This window comes from Callorhinus ursinus, unplaced genomic scaffold (genome assembly GCF_003265705.2).
Source record: "Callorhinus ursinus isolate GAN/ISIS: 27379988/994484 unplaced genomic scaffold, GSC_fseal_2.0 scaffold12, whole genome shotgun sequence".
NCBI lineage: Eukaryota > Metazoa > Chordata > Mammalia > Carnivora > Otariidae > Callorhinus > Callorhinus ursinus.
In genome coordinates, this window is record NW_027397074.1 from 70449377 (window position 1) to 70470973 (window position 21597).

At 49.3% G+C, this 21597-nt stretch overlaps 1 long non-coding RNA gene across 1 annotated transcript; it reads right to left on the reverse strand.

Annotated features, from left to right (window-relative positions):
- Positions 1-5409: 5409 nt before the first annotated feature.
- Positions 5410-21589, reverse strand: LOC141373907 (uncharacterized). Its single transcript, XR_012380331.1, has 3 exons — positions 21206-21589; positions 15540-15750; positions 5410-5526 (listed from the first exon to the last, which is right to left on the reverse strand). It is a non-coding gene; the product is annotated as an uncharacterized lncRNA (long non-coding RNA).
- Between the last annotated feature and the right edge of the window lie 8 nt (positions 21590-21597).

Here is a 21597-nt window from a genome sequence, read left to right on the forward strand (position 1 = left end):
TCTGACTCTCATGAATAAATAAATGAAACATTTAAAAAATAAATGAAAAATAAAATAATTAATATAATATAAACAATAAAATAAAATAATAAATTAAGTAATAAATTAAAAAATAAAAATAAAAAAATAAATTAGGGGCACCTGGGTGGCTCAGTCGGTTAAGCGTCTGCCTTCGGCTCGGGTCGTGATCCCGGGGTCCTGGGATCGAGCCCCGCATCGGGCTCCCTGCTGGGCAGAAAGCCTGCTTCTCCCTCTCCCGCTCCCCCTGCTTGTGTTCCCGCTCTCGCTGTCTCTCTCTCTGTCAAATAAATAAATAAAATCTTTAAAAAAAGATTAAAAAAAATTAAATGATCCCAAAGAATAGGAGTAGGGGGTTGGAGAGAGCAAACTGGGAAGGAAGGCAAGCCAGTACCGGGATGCCTTTGCAGGCTGGTCACTGCTGTGGCAGCTGGGGCTCCATCGTGCCGGGAACCTCTGAGGAGTACACAGAGTGGGTCCCAGAATTGTCCCATGAAGAATGGGACAGCATTTATCCAGCAGCTCCCGCCCCCCATCGGCCAAGAATTATCCTGTCCCGTGCGTGAGCGTCCAGAGTACCCATCCGGGTCACAGAGGAGCCTCGGGGCAGAACAGACACAGGGGCATCTGAGAGAAGCTGTTGGATGCTCCCCCCCCCCACAAAGCTGCGTGCTGCAGCCAAGGCTGGGACGAGGGTGGGCACAGAATACCTGAAGCCCAGGTGCTGCCTGCAGTTATCCCTGCTTGGCACGTCCCTCCTAGTTCCCAGAAGTTTCTCTCCCTGCAAGCCTGTCTCATTTCTCCAGGCAGATCGCTGGCTTCTGGGAGGCAGGTATGGGCACGTCAGCTAATTGATCTTTATTTCCTCAGGAGGCCCAGTGAGGTGCTGGGGACAGAGCACACGCTGATACAACAGCCTCATCTTTTCCTGAGCAACTTTTATGTTTCTGGCTGGTTCCAGGTGGGTTCTCTAGCTGTGCCATCGCTTTAATCCTAGTGACAGCCCTGCTTTGACTACTTTCCGGATTGGGACATGGAGGCTAAGAAGCTTAGGGCTCACTGCAACAGAGCTAAAACAGCATCCGGGCAGGTGCTGGACAGGGGCCCAGAACTCCGTCAGTGCTGGCTGAAGGAGAAGCCCCCAGTTTCAGCCACCTAGACTGGGGAGACCAGTGGGAGTGGGGAGCGAGGGGCCTTTACTGAGAGGAAACAGCTAGAGGCTTAAAGGCCCAGAGGCAGGAGAGCGGAAGCTTGTATGAGCAAGAGTATTTTGGCCAAGTTTTTCTCAACACAAGTGTAGGAAATCTGTGGGAGGTGCTCCTAGAAGAGTTGCTGCTTCAGGGGTGGGGGTAGGGGTGGTGAGGTCAGAGCAGGGGAGATTGCTTCTTCTATACCTTAGGTGGCACTGGGTGGGGGAGCATGTGTTGGACTTTTAAATGTCCCAGTCTGGGGCTCTCTCTCTTTCTCTCTCTGTCAAATAAATAAAATATTAAAAAAAAAAATGCCCCAGTCACACTGTGGTCTCCTTGAGGGCAGGAGAGAAGCACAGAGAAGCCACCTTTCTCTGTCCATGTGTGCATCTAGGTGTGCGTGCCCTTTGTCACGGTCATGGCGGGCGGAAGCTAGGTCGGGCGGTAAGCACTTCTCGGCATCCCCCCCCCCCCCGGTTACATTCTCTCACCTATCTTAACCCGCCCCACCAGACCTACCCCCCACCTCGCCACTCCACACCTCTGAGACTGGTCGTCAGCAACAGAGCCCCACAGTCCTTGGGGGCTCCTCCCATACCACATTCGTCACAGAGGAGCAGCAGGGATGCTCCTCCTGCAGACTCCCACCGGCAGCCACCCTTCCCAGGCTGGCTCAGTTCAGTGGCAGCAGGGGCAGATAAAGGGACAAGAGATGCCCCCAAACTGTGGCCTGGTCAGCCCTTGGTCACAGAGGTAAGTTTTGTCCTTGGTGTCCCTCCTGCATGTTCCTCTCCTGACTTCAGCAAAATTTCTGTCTCTGCAAGTGACAAGAGTCCCTGCCTCCGTCAGCCTGGCTCTGGTCCTGGGCTCCTGGCTCACACCACAGTCCCCTCTAATGCCACCTCCAAGAGGTAGCCCCTGCCAACACTTAGCTGTTTATATTGGTGATATATATTCATATATATTATATATATATATGTATACACACACACACACACACATATATATATGTATATACACACATACATATAACTTAAATATTCTTTTTACTTACCTGACAGAGAGAGAGAGAGAGAGAGAGAGAGCACAGTAGGGGGAGTGGCAGGCAGAAGAAGAGGGAGAAGCAGGCTTTCTGCCCAGCAGGGAGCCCGATGCGGGGCTTGATCCCAGGACCCTGGGATCCTGACCTGAGCCTAAGGCAGATGCTTAACCCACTGAGCCGCCCCGGCGCCCCAATATAAAAGTAATTATGTAAGCAAGCAGGAGTACCATGGATGGTGTTAAGTGTTATGAAATAAAACTAGAGGGTTTGGAGAACAAGTCACTCCAAGGTAACACCTGACAACTCAAAATCAAACTTGTGGATAACAAGAAGGATGCATGGTTTGGGGCCCAGGACACATGCCGCTGGCGACACGTTTGAGCCCATATGCTGTGGGTGGTGGAGATGGAGAAGGGATGGGCCCTGCGGCACTACTCTCCGCTCTTACTTGGTGTCCTCAGGGATAGTGGCAGCAGGTATGGGCAGCTGCCAAGGGACAGGGGCGCAGGCTGGTCAGCAGGCCCACAACCCCTGAGAGCGAGCCCCTTGTCACAGACCCAGCAGGCACGACAGAGCGCTGGGCCAGGCCCAGCTAGATTACTTCCTCACTCTCAAAGGAATAAGGGGAGGTTCTTATTTGTAAAGCTGAATACAATGCCTCGTTTGCCTCTGCTTTCACAAGATCATGTAAGTGAAGTTGCTTTAGAGAGGGAAGTTTCTAGATGAGTGGCCTAGGGTTGCTGAAACAAAGCACCACACTCTGGGTGGCTTAAAACAACAGAAATCGGGGCGCCTGGGTGGCTCAGTCCTTAAACGTCTGCCTTCCGCTCAAGTCATGGTCCCAGGGTCCTGGGGGCATCGGGCTCCCTGCTCAGTGGGAAGCCTGCTTCTCCCTCTCCCACTCCCCCTGCTTGTGTTCCCTCTCTTGCTGTGTCACCGTCTGTCAAATAAATAAAATCTTAAAAAAAAAAAAAAAAAAAACTACCCAGAAATCATTATCTCACAGTTCTGGAGGCTACAAGTTAAAAATCAAGGTGTCAGCAATGTTGGTCCCTTCTTAGGGGCTCTGAGGGAGAATGTGTTCCAGGCTTTTGTCCTAACTTAGGGTGGCTGTCAGCAATCCCTGGCGTTCCTTGGTTTGTGACAGCCTAACTCCAATCTCTCCCTCTGTCATCACGTGGCAATCTCCCAGGGTGTCTGTGTCCAAATGTCTCTCTTCTTATAAGGACACCAGTTATTGGATTAGGGCCCACCCTAATTACCGTGTCTTAACTTGATTACATCTGCAAAGACCCTATTCCCAAATAAGGTCACATTCACAGGTACCAGGGGTTAGGACTTGAACATATCTCTTTGCAGGGACACAATCCAACCCATTATAGTACCCGATGTCACCTTCACCATCAGCACCATCCTTGTCATCATCACCACAAAGAATCAATGTTAAAAAAACAAACACAGGCGCCTGGCTTAGTCCGTAGAGCACGCAACTCCAGGATCTTGGGGTTTAAGTTCGAGCCCCACATTAGGTACAGAGATGACTTAAAAATAAAGTCTTCAGAGCAAACAAACACACCAAAATGCATTATCAGCAAACAGGATATGCCTGCTTTTATGTGGGAGCTTATTTTAGCATATACTTTGACACAACAAAGGCAGGTCCCACCGGGCACTTCTCAAACTGTAGCTCACACACAAATCTCCTGAATCCCTTGGGGGTCTTGTCAGAACGCAGACCTGGTCAACAGGCCTGTGGCAGCCTGACATTCTGCATTTCTGTCAAGCTCCCAGGTGATGCCTCAGAGGCCTCTGGTCCACAGACTACAGTGTCAAGCAGCAACGATCTGATGGATTGCCACCATGCAGGCCTCCACCCTGCCTAAGGCTCAAGCATTGGTCACAGGCGAAGAGACTCGCCTTCTTCCTCTGGTGACCTTTTGATTTCAAGAGCCAGCCTGGCAGGCTTTACGCAGGTCACTTCCGCTTAGGTGGTCCCAGCTATGACGTCCTTCCCTTTCTAACCCATCCTCCATGTAGCAGGCTGTCTTTTCTTAGCTTGCCATTAGTATGCCAGTGGGCGACCTTCGCGATGTGGACCCCACTGGGGAGCTGAGAGGAAACTCAGCTGGAAGGCGGGCTGCAAACACATCAGAACACAAAACACACACATTCAGCCCAAAGACCCCCATTCCTGGACCCTGTCCAGGCTCGTCCCTTTATTATTTTTGTTCTTTTTCCTCTTTAATGAGATCTTGCCTGAAAACAGCCTGGGCGTTGCTAAGGTAACGCCTTAGAGCCTTCCCGAACACATTATTGTTTAAGGCCTGCAGCGTTGGCCTGGAGGAATTTGCTATTTGTTTAAGAGATGAAAGCCACAAACTTCCCCACATTCTTCTCCAGTTTCACTCACTCCCCGTGGACTGTATGGCCCAGGCAGAGCGAGCACATTGGGTGGAGGGGACTCATGGGGATCCAACAAAATAGTGGGTGCTTGTGAGTGGTCCTTACCACCTAAATATGGGGATCGGAATTTCTCTTGACGGGACACCAGGGAATAAGTGTCCTCACTTGAGGGTCTGAGAAGGGCATGATGGGAGAGGAAAGCCTCTCATTGGTGGTCCCTCCCAACCCAGAAATCTGTAAATAGTGAATCAAGCCACACATCCCCCAGGGCCTCAGTTTAACAGATCCTATCTCTAGGAAGGACACCAGAGATCCTGGGGAATGGTCCGCCTAACCCGCATGATAACGCATGGGATGTGGCTCTGGGGAGGTGTTTCAGGAATGCATCTATACCCCTATCAGATATGAGCTGTATCAGGGCCCCCCTGAGGCCTGCTGGGGGGTAGGCTAGGCACCGGGGAAGCATGGTGCGTGGTGACAGGCCTGCCAGGGCTTTGCATCACCCTGGATCTGCAATTTCTTGCCAGGAGCGCACTGACCCTACTCAGCCACAGGCCAATCTTGATCTCTCTTTGTCCTTGCTTTTCTTTCTGTGTCATTCTGCTTCTCCCACTGACAACCCCCGGGCTCCCCTTCTATGTGGACCCCAACTCCCTAAGTAATGGTTCAGGATTCACTAGCTTCTGGGCCTGGTGAGCTCATAGGACTTGACCGGCAGCCCCCTGGTCAGGTGCTCACCCTTGGTCCATAGGCCCTGGCTCATAGGGTGAAGGGCCACGCTTTTAAAGGGAGCTGCATCTGTGGCAGGTCTTCTGAGGTCCGTTCATCCATCCAGGATAAAGTACATGATCAAGCGATGCTTTCGGAGGGATTCTGGAGAGAGAAACATGTCTAATGAGGAAGCTTGACTGGTGTATGATTATCATCTCTCCTCTGTCATCCACGGGGACTTTGGTAAAATGTGCATCATTCATCAATACTTCTGGCCTTAGGGCTGCCTGGGTGGCTCAGTCGGTTAAACATCTGACTCTTGATTTCAACTCAGGTCATGATCTCAGGGTTATGAGATCCAGCCCTACAATGCGTTCTGAGCTCAGTGGGGAATCTGTTCCATATTCTCTCTCTCTCTCTCTCCTCTGCCCCTTCCCCCACTCGCACTCTCTTTCTCTCTAAAATAAATAAATAAATCTTAAAAAAAAATACTTCTGGCCTTAGACTTGTGTTTTTGGAGGGACGTAGGCTGTGCCGACTCTAGTCTCTGGGAAGACACAGGTTTAGAACAGAGGCTGGTGTTGGGGGCCCAGCCACAACTGGTTGGTTACCTATAGAAAACGCTTGAGATGTTTGGCAGTGAATGGAAGGAGAAAATAGGATGACTCCACTGGAGTAGTAGGACTGATGTGGGAAATAAAGGCAAAAAGAAAAATTAAATTTCCTTACTACTTATAGCCCACCGACAAGTCCTTGAAACAGGCAGAGTGACATTCCTCTAGGGACTCAGCTGTCTAATGCTTTGCTAAGGGCAAAAGGCAATCTTAGCCTGACCGTCAGGATCCTGTAAGTCTACTTTAACATATAAAAATTCCTTTGGAAACTTCCTTTATCTCTACCCCTCAAGATACATGTTGGCCATCATCCTCCAAGCATATGACCCTTTGATACACATCTGAAGGGTCTCATGACTGAGTTTTTACTAAACTTTTTCCAACAATAGCTAGCCCCCTCAAGGTCCTGGAAAACTTGCTTCCAAAATTCCTTAGAGCTTACGTTCTCCCTAACCCCCTCCCAACTTGAAAGTATATAATGGGCCACTCCTCATGACCCCAGTGCAGCTCTTTTTGACCACGGGTCCTGTCCCTAGGCTTTAATAACACCACCTTTTTGCACCAAAAAAGATATCTCAAGGATTCTTTCTTGATCATCGGCTCTGGACCTTAACATTTTTCCTACATCAGAATCAAGTGCACATTGACCCAGAGAGATGAATGCAGAAATGCCAGGGAGATACACACACACACACTGAGACACACACACACACACACACACACACACACACACACACACACACTGAGACACACACCCAGAGAGATATACAGAGAGCACACCCACACCCACTGACACAAGCAGAGATCTGAAGAGAGCTCGTGGCTGAAGCAGGCCCAGAAGGGTGAGGCATCCAGCACAAAAGGGAAAAGGGGCCATCTTTGTGGCTCTCCAGGACGTTATGGTAAAGCAGTTGCGGAGCTCCTTTCAGGAGAGGAGAGGGTGAATGCTATGGCTAGCAATTCAACATAATCCCCTTTCACAGGAAAATGTGTTCCTTGAGGTTGAAAAGGAAAAAAAAAAAAAAAGTCAGGAGTAGATATACTTTTGGAGAAGTTGCCAGAACCCAGATGAGTTCTGAGTGGGCTTTGTCGGTGGCCCGGGCACTCAGAAGGGACCGGCCTCAGGAAGCAACTGTAGACCCCGAGCGTCTGGAGGAACGGCCAGTCTGGGTCGGAGAGCCCGTGGTGCCCAGAAGGGTGGCGATAGGCTGCCGTGGTTCTCAGTGCACAGGCACCCCCCCCCACGCGGGGGGAGGCGGACGAGACCCCAAAGGAATCGGACACTGGGTTCCAGCCACAGCCAGTCCCGGCACCCGAGCAGCTACAGGGTAAATGGATGAGTTGCTCCCGGGGCAAGACGTGGAGCTCACACTTGAACTTTAGGCTGTCACATCTGCCAGGGACAGCGGAGATCATTTTCCAGAGAGCATTGAAGCTCTGAGGTTAAGCAGTCGGCCTGAGCGCGTGCAGTGAGTTATGGTGGCCCGGCATACTCGCTCAACAAGGGCTGCCGCCCCGGAGGTCAGTGTTTTTACTTCTTGGAGGGAGATCAAGTCCGTGCGGCTGGGCTAACCTGACAGTAGGTACAAGCATCTCCGAGAAAGCCCTGGGGACCTGTCATAGAAGTTTCTGCTTCATTCGATCGGGGGCGGGGGCGCGGGGGACGGGCGGGGGCGGGGCTCTCCACCCCTTTGGTCCAGCTATCCTTTTTTTTTTAAAGGTTTTAGTTATTTATTATTTATTTTTTTTAAGATTTTATCTATTCGACAGAGAGAGAGAGAGAGAGGGAACACAAGCAGGCAGAGTGGGAGAGGGAGAAGCGGGCTCCCCGCGGAGCAGGGAGCCCGACGCGGGGGCTTGATCCCAGGACCCCAGGACTACGACCCGAGCCGAAGGCAGACGCCCAACGACTGAGCCGCCCAGGCGCCCCTATTTATTTATTTGACAGAGAGAGACACAGCGAGAGAGGGAACACAAGCAGGGGGAGTGGGAGAGGGAGAAGGAGGCTTCCCGCTGAGCAAGGAGCCCGCTGTGGGGCTCGATCCCAAGACCCTGGGATCATGACCTGAGCAGAAGGCAGACGCTTAACGACTGAGCCATTCAGGAGCCCCAAGGGTCCAGCTATCTTTGATGAAGACTTCACTTTGGTCACAAAAGGCATACAGTGACTCGAGTCCTTCAGAGCGTAGGTGATTTAGACAGAATCAGGAAGGGAGTGAACTGCTAACTGATGGCATTCAAGAGCCGGCTGTGACCTTCGTCCCAGCATGGAGGCTCCCCACTTCCTCTCCCTCCCCACCCCCTCGCTGCTTGGGAATCCGTTGATTTGCCAAGTGGCATCTGGTGTGAGAGGGGTGCCAGTTTAGCGGAAGAAGGGAAGGGCAGGATCTCGCACTGGTAGTAGAGGCATCTTCCTTCCCAACAACCACACAAGACTTGCTGGACCGAGGGCAGGTGGAAGCCTGAAATTACGGGCCGACGGGGGCTTCTGGCTAATCTCTTCATGAACTACCTATGGCACCCGTGTCCCTCATCATGTGGGTCTCCCATCGAACACACCCTGACCGTCACCTTTGGCGCCCTGACCACTCCTGGGATGGGAAGTGGGAGGGTGAGACCAAACTCCTGTCCACGTCGGGAGGGGGGCAGGAGCCAGGCATCCAGGTCCGCAGTGGCTTGCTCGGGGTCTTACAGAGTCCTCAGGACCCAGGCGTCCTGGGTCCCAGTCAGGCTGGCGGATGCAGGCGCCTTTGATGCTCCCTGGAACCCTGAGAGCGCTGGAGGGCGGCTCCTCTCAGAAAGCGTGTCACATTTACTTCACTTAGGACTTGGGCCTGCCGCTGGGGCCAGAGGTGAGTGAGGGAAATGTGGTGAAGAGCAGCAGAAGAAAACCAATCTCCCCTGCTGTACCCCCACCCCCACCGCCAAGTGACTCAATTGGTCATTGAGATGAGAAAACAGCCACAAATTCTTTCTCCTCCCGGCTAGGAGCTTCCTTTTGAATGCAAAGGAGAGATGGGGAGCTCTCTGCAGAGTCAAACGTAGATCTCCATCTCAATGCCCAGAGACAAAGGCCAAAAAATGTGAGGAATTTCCAAAGCGCCTCTTGCAGACAGCATCTCCCCCACCCTCTGGCTCAGTTCCACCGCACCACGATGGGAATGGCGGCTTTCTTCTGTGGGCCTGGCCTGGCCTGCTGCCCACTCGCTAAAAGATTGGATCTGAGGACAAATGAAATTAGGAATCTCCCTTCGCAGCCTCATGTTCTTGTGCTCCTGGAAGAAGATACTTGTGTGAACCTGGAGAGTGGGTGGGCCTGGTGAAGGGGCATGGCGGGGCACCCCACAGGCTCCCTTAATCCCCACCCCCCCACTGTGGGCAGCCCCTGTGATGGCGGGGCCAGGAGACGGATGCACCCCACCCACTCCAGAGCAATGAGAATGTTCTCACTTTCTGAGGGAGGGCCTTTGAAAGGAGCCTCATTTGGCTAAGGGCTCTTTTGTTCTCCTTCCCCGTTGGAGGCTGAACAAAAGGGAATAAGCTTCCAGGACGTCATAAGGAGTGAATAAAAAGACTGGGAAAGAGCCCATAGAATTCTCATTTTAGGACACCTCTGAGTCAGAGAGAGGGACACTCGCTGTCCTGAGGCCCTTGTCAGTCTGGGAAAATGTCTCCTGGCCTGCATTGTGCCCATTTATTTAACACTAATTTTCCTTCCCTTCCCTGCAGGATGCTGGGTTCTTTGGGGGGGTCACTGTGACCCCTGAGAAGGTGAGAGAAAAAAAAAAAAACAGAAGATGACAACCCATACATAATCTGGGGGGAGGGTGGGTTGGGAGTGGTAACACTGGATTGCACAGGGGCCACCTGGCTGGCTCAGTCAGTGGAGCTTGGGACTCTTGATCTTGGGGTTGTAAGTTTGAGCCCCATGTTGGGGATAGAGATGACTTAAAAATAAAATCTTTAAGGGGCGCCTGGGTGGCTCAGTCAGTTGAGTGTCTGCCTTTGGCTCAGGTCATGATCCCAGAGTCCTGGGATTGAGCCCATGTCGTTGGGCTTCCTGCTCAGCGGGAAGCCTGCTTCTCCCTCTCCCGGCCACTCCCTGCTTGTACTCTTTCTCTCTTTCTGCCAAAGAAATAAATACAATCTTAAAAATAAATAAATAAAAATAAAAAAAGAAAATCTTTAAAAAGCAGAAGAACAAAACAAAAAAAACCCCACACTGGTTTGCAAAACCTATGCAGGACTGTTCCACTTATCACATGCTAATAATAGGGAATGACCTTGTTCACTGGCTGCCCTGACCTACAACTAGGTAGGCTTGCTTCAGGCTCTCCTTGCTCCCCTCTGGCTGCCAGACTAGCTTCTTCACGCCCTAGCCTGGTCATGCTGTTGTCAATGTTAGAACCCACAGGAGCACCTGCTGACTACTGTATCTGGCCCAGGGGTCTTGGTGTGACACTCAAGGTCTAACAGCAGCCCGGGGTCTCCTCTTCCCAGTCTCAACAAACTCACTTCTCACTGCCCTTCAACAGGGCCACCCTGGCCTGCCATTTATCCCACCCTTCCCCACAAACAGTCCGTTCTTACCTTCTTGACTCTTATCCCATCCAACATGAAGGACACCTCCCTTCCTCTCCTTCTCCTCCCCCCCATTTCAATATGGCATTTCATAAACTCACCCCTCTTCACTGCTCATCACCTTCATCATCTAGCTTGATTTACTTACTTTTCCTTTAGGAAGGACCTCTGACAAACCCCACCTCCCCTCTGGGTGTCAGGCAGGCCTGGCCTCAGAGTGCTGAATAGCCTGACACTCTTACTCTCTTACTCATTTACCTTTGGGGAAGTGATGGACCTTTGAGCCTTTTTTTCCCCCTCATCTGTGAAATTGGGAAACGATTACCCAGCTTCTAGGCCTTCATGATGATTGTGCGAGATGATAATAACATTGTAGTAAGTGCTCAACACGTCTCCCTCTTTTTTTCCCAAATTCCCTCAATTCTGATGTATTCAGTGTGCCTTGCCTTCATGGGTACTTTTTGCTTTGGAACTGCCTTTGGGAACTCAAATGATTTATAATCTCCTTGAGGTCAGGGGTGTTAACAAAATTCAACTGAATAAATGTGAAGATCTTACTGGCTTTATTCAATGACTCATGAATCGGCAGCATCCTACCTAGCAAGTAGAAAGGAGTTCTGAGAAGTTGTACAAAATGGAAGACTCAGGGGAGGAGGGTAGGGGGATGGGTTAGCCTGGTGATGGGTATTAAAGAGGGCACGTTCTGCGTGGAGCACTGGGCGTTATGCACAAACAATGAATCATGGAACACTACATCCAAAACTAATGATGTAATGTATGGTGATTAACATAACAATAAAAAATAAAAAAATGGAAGACTCATAGGTAGGAGGAGTCAGGGCAAGGCAGTGATTCTTGCAAGGAGTGGATCATTTCAGGCAAGGTCACCTTCCCTTGGAGGACACCAGGACACCAGGGGTCTATAAGGCAGATTTCCTCATTGGTGTTGACCAGGAAATTCCAGACTGACTGGTGAAAATTACATTCTTGGCAAAGGCTGAAACTGCAGTTTGGTTAGGTGACATGGGCCTTAGCACAAGTGCCTCCATGTTGGGCTTGTTGTTTTTTTTTTTTTTTTAACAAGGGAGACCCTATTCTGATGGTTCTTAAAGTGAGGTCCTCTGACCACAGCATCAGCATCTCTTGGGAACTTGGTAGGAAGGCAAATTCCTGGGCCCCACCCCAGTCCTGATGAACCACTGACTCTGGTGTGTGGCCCAGCAATCTGTGTTGTACGAAGCCTTCCAGATGATTCTGGTGGATGCTCAAGTTTGAGAACTGCTGCTCTATTCCATTGCTTGGAGCCTGCACGTGCTGCAGAATAGCACAGGACTCATCACACTTCATGAGCTTCAAAAAGCCAGTCAACCAGCTCTCCAACCAATTAAGTTGCCCTATTCCCCAGAGTTGACTCTCTTCATTCAGTCCCTGGAGGTAGGCACCTTTGAGACAGCTGGTTTTCTTCCTCTTGATGCTTCATTGTGTGTGCCCTCTCCCTGACATTTTGTGGCAGCCAGGAGCTTGGACGGCTGTTAACAGAGAGGTACAGGCTCCCCAAGACCCATGTGGGGTGCATTCCTGGGCCCTGCTTTTCTGAGCCTGCCTCAGGGTTTCCCAGAAGGCAGAAAAAGGCAGTGCTGGGTGGAGGGCGGGAATATAGGCAGTGTGTGCTTGGCCTTTGTGGAAACTGAGGGGAAGATTCACCCTGTACCCCAGGCAGCTTTCCTCAGGGAGCAGGGGCTGCCTGTACAGCTGAGGAGGGCCAGCCTGGCATGAATGGAGACCTTGTATCGAAGACCTTGCTGGAGCCAGGAGCCACAACACAGGGGCTTTTCACGGGCAACCTCGCAACAGAGTAGGCATTGAGTGTGACTGGTGGCTTGCGGGCAGACGTGGGGTCTGGTAGACGCGTGGCATCAGTGGAATAACACTGTTGCTCCTGCTGACCCTGCCTTGGCTGGGGGTGGGGGTGCTTAGATATCTCCTTTCAGAGGGGAAGACTCGAAGAGTCATATTGTCCATTGCTTAAGCTGCTCTGACATCCTCCTCCTCCCATGTGCCATGAATCACTGTGCAAGGCTGTTGCAGGGGCACAGAACGTGAGCAAGGGGGTCCATGTGTGCAGGGAGTATGCTGGGATGCTGGGCAGGAACAGGTTAAAGACAGCTGCTTGGAGACATTGCCAAAGCACAACTCTGGGGGCTTGCTACAAGGCCAGGGAGGCTGCCAGCCGTGCTCTATCCATTGAAGGGGGATGGAAGCCCAGTGTGCCCCCACCAAGGGGTCATTGAGAGGTGAGGAAGCACTGCTGGGGGGCTGTGTGGAGTCTACTAGTGAGGGACAGATGACAACTGCCAGGGGCATTCAAGACAGGGTGATGACAAGGAGGGGCGTATAGTGGGGTTAATGCTACCAAAGGAGATTCCCTCTGTCACATATAGACACACCTCCTTTGTCACCTGCAGCCAAACCTCACCTCCCCAAGGTGGTTAATTGATCAGCTAGCCAGGTTCCTGGCTTCCTCTCTCTTCTTGCACTGTCTTTTCTTCTTTCCTTTCTTTTTAAAGATTTTATTTATTTATTTGACAGAGAGAGACACAGTGTACAAACAGGAGGAGCGGCAGGCAGAGGGAGAGGGAGAAGCAGACCCTCCCCACTAACGAGGGAGACCAATGAGGGGCTCCATCCCAGGACCCTGGGATCATGACCCAAGTCAAAAGCAGATGCTTAACCAATTGATCCACTTAGGCACCCCTTGTACTGTCTTTTCTAGGATGACCCATTGTCCTGGATGAACTGGGACCAAGGATTTCCTGGGATGCAGAACATTTGGTGCTAAAATTGGGTCAGTTGGTCACCCTGCTTTCATCTTGGATAGCTTTTACTCCATTTGAAACTTCTTATACTTATCTCCCATGACTCCCCCACCAAAAATTTGATAATAAAAGGGGATGGGACAGTTTTGCCACTTGCAATCATGGTTAATGGTGTATCATCTTCGGATATGGTGGATGTGTTGAAGCCCTGGGTTGAAAGAAAACCAGGAAGCAAGTTGTGGCTTTAGTGTATTTAGACTGAGGAGGTGGCCATGCTTCCTCCATTTTCACTCTCTGGACACACAGATCCCCTACTTTTTTCCTCCTTTGTAAGGGTTCTTGCACTTAGCCAGGCAGATCCCACTCATCCCTCCAAATGGCCCACGCTGGGTGAGGTGGCCTCTCGTGTGCTTATCATATCATATGTGAGACACACACACACACACACACACACACACACACACACACACACACACTTGCATGCACATGTGCATATATGCCCAGCACTCCTCACACTCAGTTCCTAATCTGCTCCAGGAGACTGTGACCTCCTCAAAGGAAGGATTATTTTCTTTCCTTTTTTTGGTATCTGCTGCCACGTGGAAGGCTCAGAATTTCCCATCCAGGAGAGAATGAGGGGCAACTTCATGGACAAGGGGGTCTGCATGGTTGACTTGGGTATTGTAGGGTAGGGATGGGGCGGTGGCCTTCTGGGAGGGAGCTGTGTAGCACCTGGGAGAGCTGAGGCCTGGGTTTCTCCTGGCTGCCGCCCCTGCTTCTCCTGTCTCCAGAGCAGTCTTGAGTCAGTCCTCCTGGCGTCTGCGCTCAGCCCTGGGTGGCTGTGGCTGTCATGCAGTGGTGACTCACTGCTCCCTGGGGCTCAGTTTTTTTCCTGAGCCTATTGACAGGCCAGTCCAGGAGGTCTTACATGCACAGCCCTCTCAAAATGACAGCTGCCTCAGGGGCCACTTGATTTTCAGGGAAAATGCTGTTCTGCTTTCACTCTTTCATCACAAACAAATGACTCCAACCAGGTCATCCTGGAGCACCTGTGGGCTTATGTTTTCTGGTCATGCTTGGTGTGTCCACCTGTCTCCTTCAAAGGTCTCCCCTGGGGCCCCAGCCAGACTGTCATAAGCTCCCAACCTTGGGGTAGGAGGCCCCCCGGAGAATACCTGGGGGCAGAGGGTATGAACTCAAGGTAAGCACCAGGAAGGCCAGGGCTCCGGGCTACTTAGCTAACCAGGGCAGGCCCCGCCCCACTCCATGAGTCACGGAGGAATCATGGACTTTCTTCCTTCTCTTCTGTTCTCACTTTCCCTATCTATGCCTCTCTCCTCCTCAACTGGCAGCCCTTGCATCTTAGCCCAGGAGATGAATGAACGAGTCTCTTTCAACCACCCTGGAGACCCCACTGCTGCTTTGTTTTTCTTTTTTTTTTTTTTTTGAAGATTTTATTTATTTATTTGACAGAGAGAGACACAGTGAGAGAGGGAACACAAGCAGGGGGAGTGGGAGAGGGAGAACAGGCTTCTCGCAGAGCAGGGAGCCTGATGCGCGGCTGGATCCCAGGACCCTGGGATCATGACCTGAGCCAAAGGTGGATGCTTAACGACTGAGCCACCCAGATGCCCCGCTGCTTCGTTTTTCTTTGTGGTACTTATTACAACCTGAAATCGATTGCCTCTTTTCTGCTGCCTTCCCAGTTTGAATAGGTAGAGAGCAGAGACTAGCTTATTCACCCAACTGTGCCCCAGCACTCAAAAGAGTGCCTGGTACATCATAATTAATGACTGAATGAACGAGGCCAAGTATTTGGTCAAGGCCCCAAGCTACAGCAATTTAATGCAGGACAGTGCCAAGGTGCTGTGTTTAGAAGTTTCCTGGGACATGGGGCGCCTGGCTGGCTCAGTCGGAAGAGCATGTGACTCTTGATCTTGGGGTTGTGAGTTTGAGCTGAGCCCCGTGTTGGGTACAGAGATTACTTAAAAAAAAAAAAGTTTCCTGGAACAGAGAGCTGGGAATTTAGGGGTAGGGAAAGCCCCCTGCAGTTGTAAACCTACTTTTTTTTTTTTTTTTAACCCAGGGGAGCCATAGGAGGCTGGAGGAAATTTTGGGCAGAGAGAGAGTGACCTCCCCACCCCCCGCTAATTGTGTGCCTTACCTTCCAAAAGGGGAAACCTGCAGACTCTCTCCCTGTGCTCTCTGCATCTTCTCACGAGTCCTGCTGTGCTAAGGTCCACACTCCTTTGGTCCAGAGCACTGAGTTTATCTCTCCTTCTGTCCTCCAGCTCTGTCTGCTCTGTGACCAGGGCTCCTCTGGTGACATGGTGACTGGTCCTGGGAGGGACAGTGATGATCCTGTGCTCAGGCTCCTACAGAAGAACAAACTGAGGCTCAGACTCGTGGAGTCATTTGTTCGAGACCACACTGTCCTTGACAGAGCCGAGAATTCATTCACTTATTCACTCACTGAATGCATGTGTTGAGTCCCTACTAAGAGCCAGCTCTTTCTAAGGCACTTGAAATATATCACCGTACAAAACAACACGACAATTACATCAGCATAACAGAATCAAACGCTGAAACAACTACCACTTGTTAATCTTTTACAATTTGATTAAGTGTTGTGCTAAGTACTTTATTTATGCTATTTCATTTAATCCTTATAACAAACGTACAAAGTAAGTCCTCAGCTAATAAGACCCTGAATTCAAGCCCTGTGTTTGTGGCTACTGTGAGACGGCTCACCTCCCTAAATTTTTTTTTTTTTATTAGATTGTATTTATCTGACAGAGAGAGAGGGAGAGAGATAGCAAAAGCAGGAACATAAGCAGGGGGAGTGGCAGAGGGAGAAGCAGGCTTCCCGCTGAGCAGGGAGCCTGATGTGGGACTCGATCCTAGGACCCTGGGATCATGAACTGAGCCGAAGGCAGACGCTTAACCATCTGAGCCACCCAGGTGCTCCTCACCTCCCTAAATTATGACACTTCAGATGCAGCTGTCAGTCCAGGACTATGTCTGCCCTATTATTCTGCCTCTCTGACTTCCCCTTATCTCTGTGCTCTATCTAAAGAGTGTCTGCTGTTTACAGGCCTAAGTTTGTATCCTCAAGTAAAGTCGAAAAAGTGATGTGGTATTGTCCATGCTCCTTCAATCATACATTTAAGAGGGCAGCCTCAGAAGGTAGAAGCAGCCCAGGAGGGCCAAGTAGAACCTCCTGACACTCACGAACTGTGATTGGTATTTACGGTTTGGCAGAGCTGACGTATCTTGACAGGAAAACTAGCAGAAAGAAAAAAAAAGTAATTGACTTCAAAACCATGCTAAACTTAAAAATAGTTGTTTAGGGATGCATACACATGCACTAAAGATATTCTGGAAAGTAAGACTAAAAATATAAAAACTTCAGGAGACTCATTGTCTTGAGGTGGAGGATAGAGCAGGCTGTAAGATGGCACAGAAGGAGCTTTGGACAGATTACTAAAACGTTCTTTGTTAAGCGGGTCTCTCATGTGTGGGTATTCATTATATTTTACTATTATTTTTTAAGAATTTATATTAAGTATTCTCTACACCCAACGTGGGGCTTGAACTCACAACCCTGAGATCAAGAGCTGTGTGCTCCACAGACTGAGCCAGCCAGGTGCCCCCATTATATTATTTATTTTTTTTTAAAGATTTTATTTATTTATTTGAGAGAGAGAGACACAGCGAGAGAGGGAACACAAGCAGGGGGAGTGGGAGAGGGAGAAGCAGGGAGCCCGATGCAGGGCTTGATCCCAGGACCCTGGGATCATGACCTGAGCCGAAGGCAGACGCTTCACGACTGAGCCACCCAGGCGCCCCCAAGATTGTTTTTGATGAAGCTGTATAAGATTAATTTTGTTGAATCTTAACCCATGAGTTTTTTATTGTTCTGTGTGATGATATAGGAAATATGCATGAAAAACTTCTAGTGCGTATTGAAGTATGATGGTTGTTTTAAGAAAAAAGCATGTGTGGGTTTCTTGAGTTGTGAACTGAACTAGCTGCTTTCTTCATGGAAAACTTTTTTTTTTACTTCAAAGAATGACAAATTGTTTATTATTTTTGCAGATATTTTTGAAAGTGATCAAAGTGAGACTGTCACTTCAATGAAAACAACTGATAGTAATTGTTTGTTGCCAATTATAAAACATCAGCTTTAAAGTGGAAATTAGAATCTGGAAACCTTGTATCTACCTCTGTGAGCTTGACAGCTGACTAATACTTAAAGTCTTTTCTGATGGGATTGGTGTTGAGATTAATTAATGTAGCTTTTGATATTATATGAAATGGGCCCTTGCTTGGAAGAGTCTTATGATTTGATGAGCCAATATATATATATATTTTCAGGTAGGCTCCATGTCTAATGTGGGGCTTGAACTCATGACCCTGAGATCAAGAGTCACATGCTCTACCAACTGAGACACTGGATGTCCTACTGATATTTTATTTATTTATTTATTTTTAAAGATTTATTTATTTGAGAGAGCGAGAATGAGAGAGAGAGAGAGTACATGAGAGGGGAGAGGGTCAGAGGGAGAAGCAGGCTCCTCGCCGAGCAGGGAGGCCGATGCGGGACTCGATCCCGGGACTCCAGGATCATGACCTGAGCCGAAGGCAGTCGCTTAACCAACTGAGCCACCCAGGCGCCCTGTCCTACCAATATTTTAAAAAATATTTTATTTATTTATTTGAGAGAGTGAGAGAGCAGGAACAGGGAAAAGGGCAGAGGGAGAGGGAGAAACAGACTCTGCTCTGAGCTGGGAGGCCAACATGGGGCTTCATCCCAGGACCCTGAGATCATGACCTGAGCCGAAGGCATGGTGGGCATCCCCCCACCAATATTTTTTTAAATGACCAATCCAGGAGATTGCAAAATCATGAATAGATACAAAGATCCATTCAAAATTCAAGAGAGACTAATGTATTTCATTGTAACAGAGAATACAAGTTCAGTGATATGGTTTCAAATTCCACATTGCAAGCTATCTTTAAGAAAATATACCACTTGGGGCGCCTGGGTGGCTCAGTTGGTTAAGCGTCTGCCTTCGGCTTGGGTCATGATCACAGGGTCCTGGGATTGAGCCCCGTGTTGGGCTCCCTGCTCGCAGGGAACCTGCTTTTCCCTCTCCTCCCTGCTCATGCTCTATCTCGCTCTCTCTCTCAAATAAATAAATAAATAAAATCTTAAGAAAAAAATAAAATAAAATAAAAAAGAAACTGTACCACTTGCTCAGTTATCAGAAGAATATCCACAATTATCAGAAAAGGCTATGAAAGGGGCCTGGGTGGGGCAGTCAGTTAAGCATCTGACTTTTGGTTTTGGCTCAGATCATGATCTCAGGGTCGTGAGATTGAGTCCCCTGTTGGGCTCTGTGCTGGGCGTGGAGTTTGCTCAAGATTCTCTCTCTCCCTCTGCCCCCCTCCCCCCATCCCTCTCTAAAAGAAAAGAAAAAAAGAAAAGGCTATGAAAATTTTATACCTGTTCTCAATGGCAAATCTGAGTGAGGCCAGAATTTCCTACTTCAACGAAAACAACATTTCACAGCAGATTGAATGCAGAAGCCGACACAAGAGTCCAGCTGCCTTTTACTCATCCAGAAAATAAAAAGATTTGCAGACACATACAACAATGCCGCTCTGCTCACAAGTATATTTTTGTTTTATAATACAGCTTTTGAAAATAAAAATATTATTTATGTTAACATGGAATGGGGTTATTATTGTTAATTTAAAGGAATCCATAGTTTTTTATTTCAATTTCTAATGTGGCCAGTAGCAGTACCTAGAATCCAGCTATTTCATGTTTCTACACTCTGCACCCAATCCCAATGTGTGTGTTTTCCCCAACTACCAAGCAATTCTCTGACACTAACTGGGTGTCCTACAATACAACTAAATTCTGATACTATCTACCTGGAGATGGCATCAGATCCCACAGGTTTAAGGCTCAGCCTTACAACACTGCCCCTACCTCCCTTCACCCCTCAGATCCCAATCACAAGCCCATGTTGTCACCTGTGCTTCTCACCGATGGGCTATAGATCAGAGGTTCCAATGATCCCCTCCCTGGATTCAATTAATTTGCTAGAGTGGCTCACAGAACTCAGAGAAACATTTCACTTACTAGATTATCGGTTTATTATAAAACGGTATATAACTCCAGAACAGAGAGATGGAAGAGATGTATAGGGCAGGGTATGGGGAAAGGGTGCAGAGCTTCCAAGCTCTCTCTGAGCATGGCATTCTTCTTAGCCTCTACCTCTTCATCAGCACGGAAGCTCTACCCTCCCTGTTTTTTGGGTTTTTATAAAGGCTTCATTACATAGGCATGATTGATTAAGTCATTGACCATTGGTGACTGAACTCAATATACAGCTCCTATCCTCTCTCTGGACCAGGGTGAGAGGGGTGGGACTAAAAGTTTCAGCCCTCTAATCACAACATTGGTTGTCCTGGCAACCAGCCCCCCATCCTTGGAGATTTCCCTACGTTATCTCATTAACATAACAAAAGACACCTTTACCGCTCTCAACACTTAGGGTTTTAGGAGCTGTGTGGCATGAATGGGAATGAAAACCAAATTCATCTTATTATAAATCAGCATATCAGCAACGATATTTAAGACTGTAAAGGAATCCTAAATCCAAAAAATTTGAGAAGCAATAGAGGGAACATAAGTCAGCTAGCAAGTTACAGGATTCTTGGAATTGCTGAAAGGTCAAACAGTGGCAAGGAAGCCAGAGGGTGGCTTCCCTGGGACCTGCTACTGCCCTTGCGACTGGAGGACAAGGGAGTGGATGGTGTACCAGTGGCCATGAGCAGGAGCTTCCTTTTGGGACTTGGCATTAAAAAGGACTAGAGTCAGGGATACCTAGTGGGAACTAGAATCATGTCAGGGGCTCCTTGACTGGAGCTCAAAATATGAAGGAGGTGAGTCCCTGCTGGAAAACCCACTTGTCCCCAAGTGTCCTGGTTTCTCTCTCGCTCCTGTTACCCAATTTCACTGGACAACCCTGTTTGGAAGCTAGTTCTCAGCAGACCCTGGGGAACACAGCTTGTTGGAGTCAGTCTTCCGAGCAGAGGAGAGCAGGCAGCTGAAACAATAGGCACTTGCCTGGCCCAAAAAAGGAAGGAAAGAACCAGGATGTTGGCTGGAGGGAGCCACAGGGATGAGAAAGGCTGCTCAAGATGGGAGGGTCTTGTACTCTTGTGAGGGAGGTGGACGGAGTAGAGGAAGAAGAGGCAAACCCAGCCCAGGTGGGGATAAGGGCAGAAGGGAGAGTTGGCAGAGTCCAGGCCGAATGTTAGCCAATTTCCATATGAAAAGGGCTTAGTAGGGCCAACTGATTGGAACTGGAAGTAAGGAACTTACTTAGCAATCGTCTGCATGCTACTCGTAGGGTCTGCCTGCTTCTTGGGGAGATTGTTGGATACTGGGCATGGAAAGGTTAGTGTCATCTATTCCCAGGTTAATAATTTTAAAGTCTCTTACATGCAGTCTAGATAAGATTTCCACCTGGATGATGAGGTGTCTTTTCCTGTGGCTTAGGTAACTCATTCATGCTCCGGTCACCTGAAATGGACTTCTTCCCAGAATGCTACCCTGGTTCCTAAACTAGCCTCCTATGGCTCAGGCTTTATTGTCATTAGCTCATTAACGTCTGTCTCTTCCGTCAATCTAAATAAAAAAATAAACTGAGGCAATCTTCTCGGAATTACCAGAACTTGAGTCATCGGGGAAATGCACGCTGTAGGAAGCCAGAGATGAGTCCCTGCAGGGTATTTACCTGCTGTATTTACCTGCGAGGAGGGCAAAGCGGGGAGTCCGGCCAGCGTCCAAGCAGTAAGTTCATTGGCTTGAGGGTGAGGAGAGATTCTTGCCGGACGTTCATGGGTCAGGCGCTAAGTCTCAGTCTTAACGTGAATCAGCCTAGAGCTGGAAATCAAGCGCAGCCCTTCATCCTTAGGGCGCATGCGTGAGGTTCTCCATTTCCTATCCTCCGATTCCATTTTAGACTGAAATCTTTTCTCACTTCCCACCGGAGGTAACTGCATCTCCGTGGCCAGCTCCTGGCACGGTGCAGCAGTATCCGTCCCCCGTCCTCGGTTTCTCTTTCCGGGGTTCCAGTTACCCGTGGTCAGCCACGCTCAGGCTGTCTGCCGAATCTGCCGGAGGTCAATGATAGCCTCGC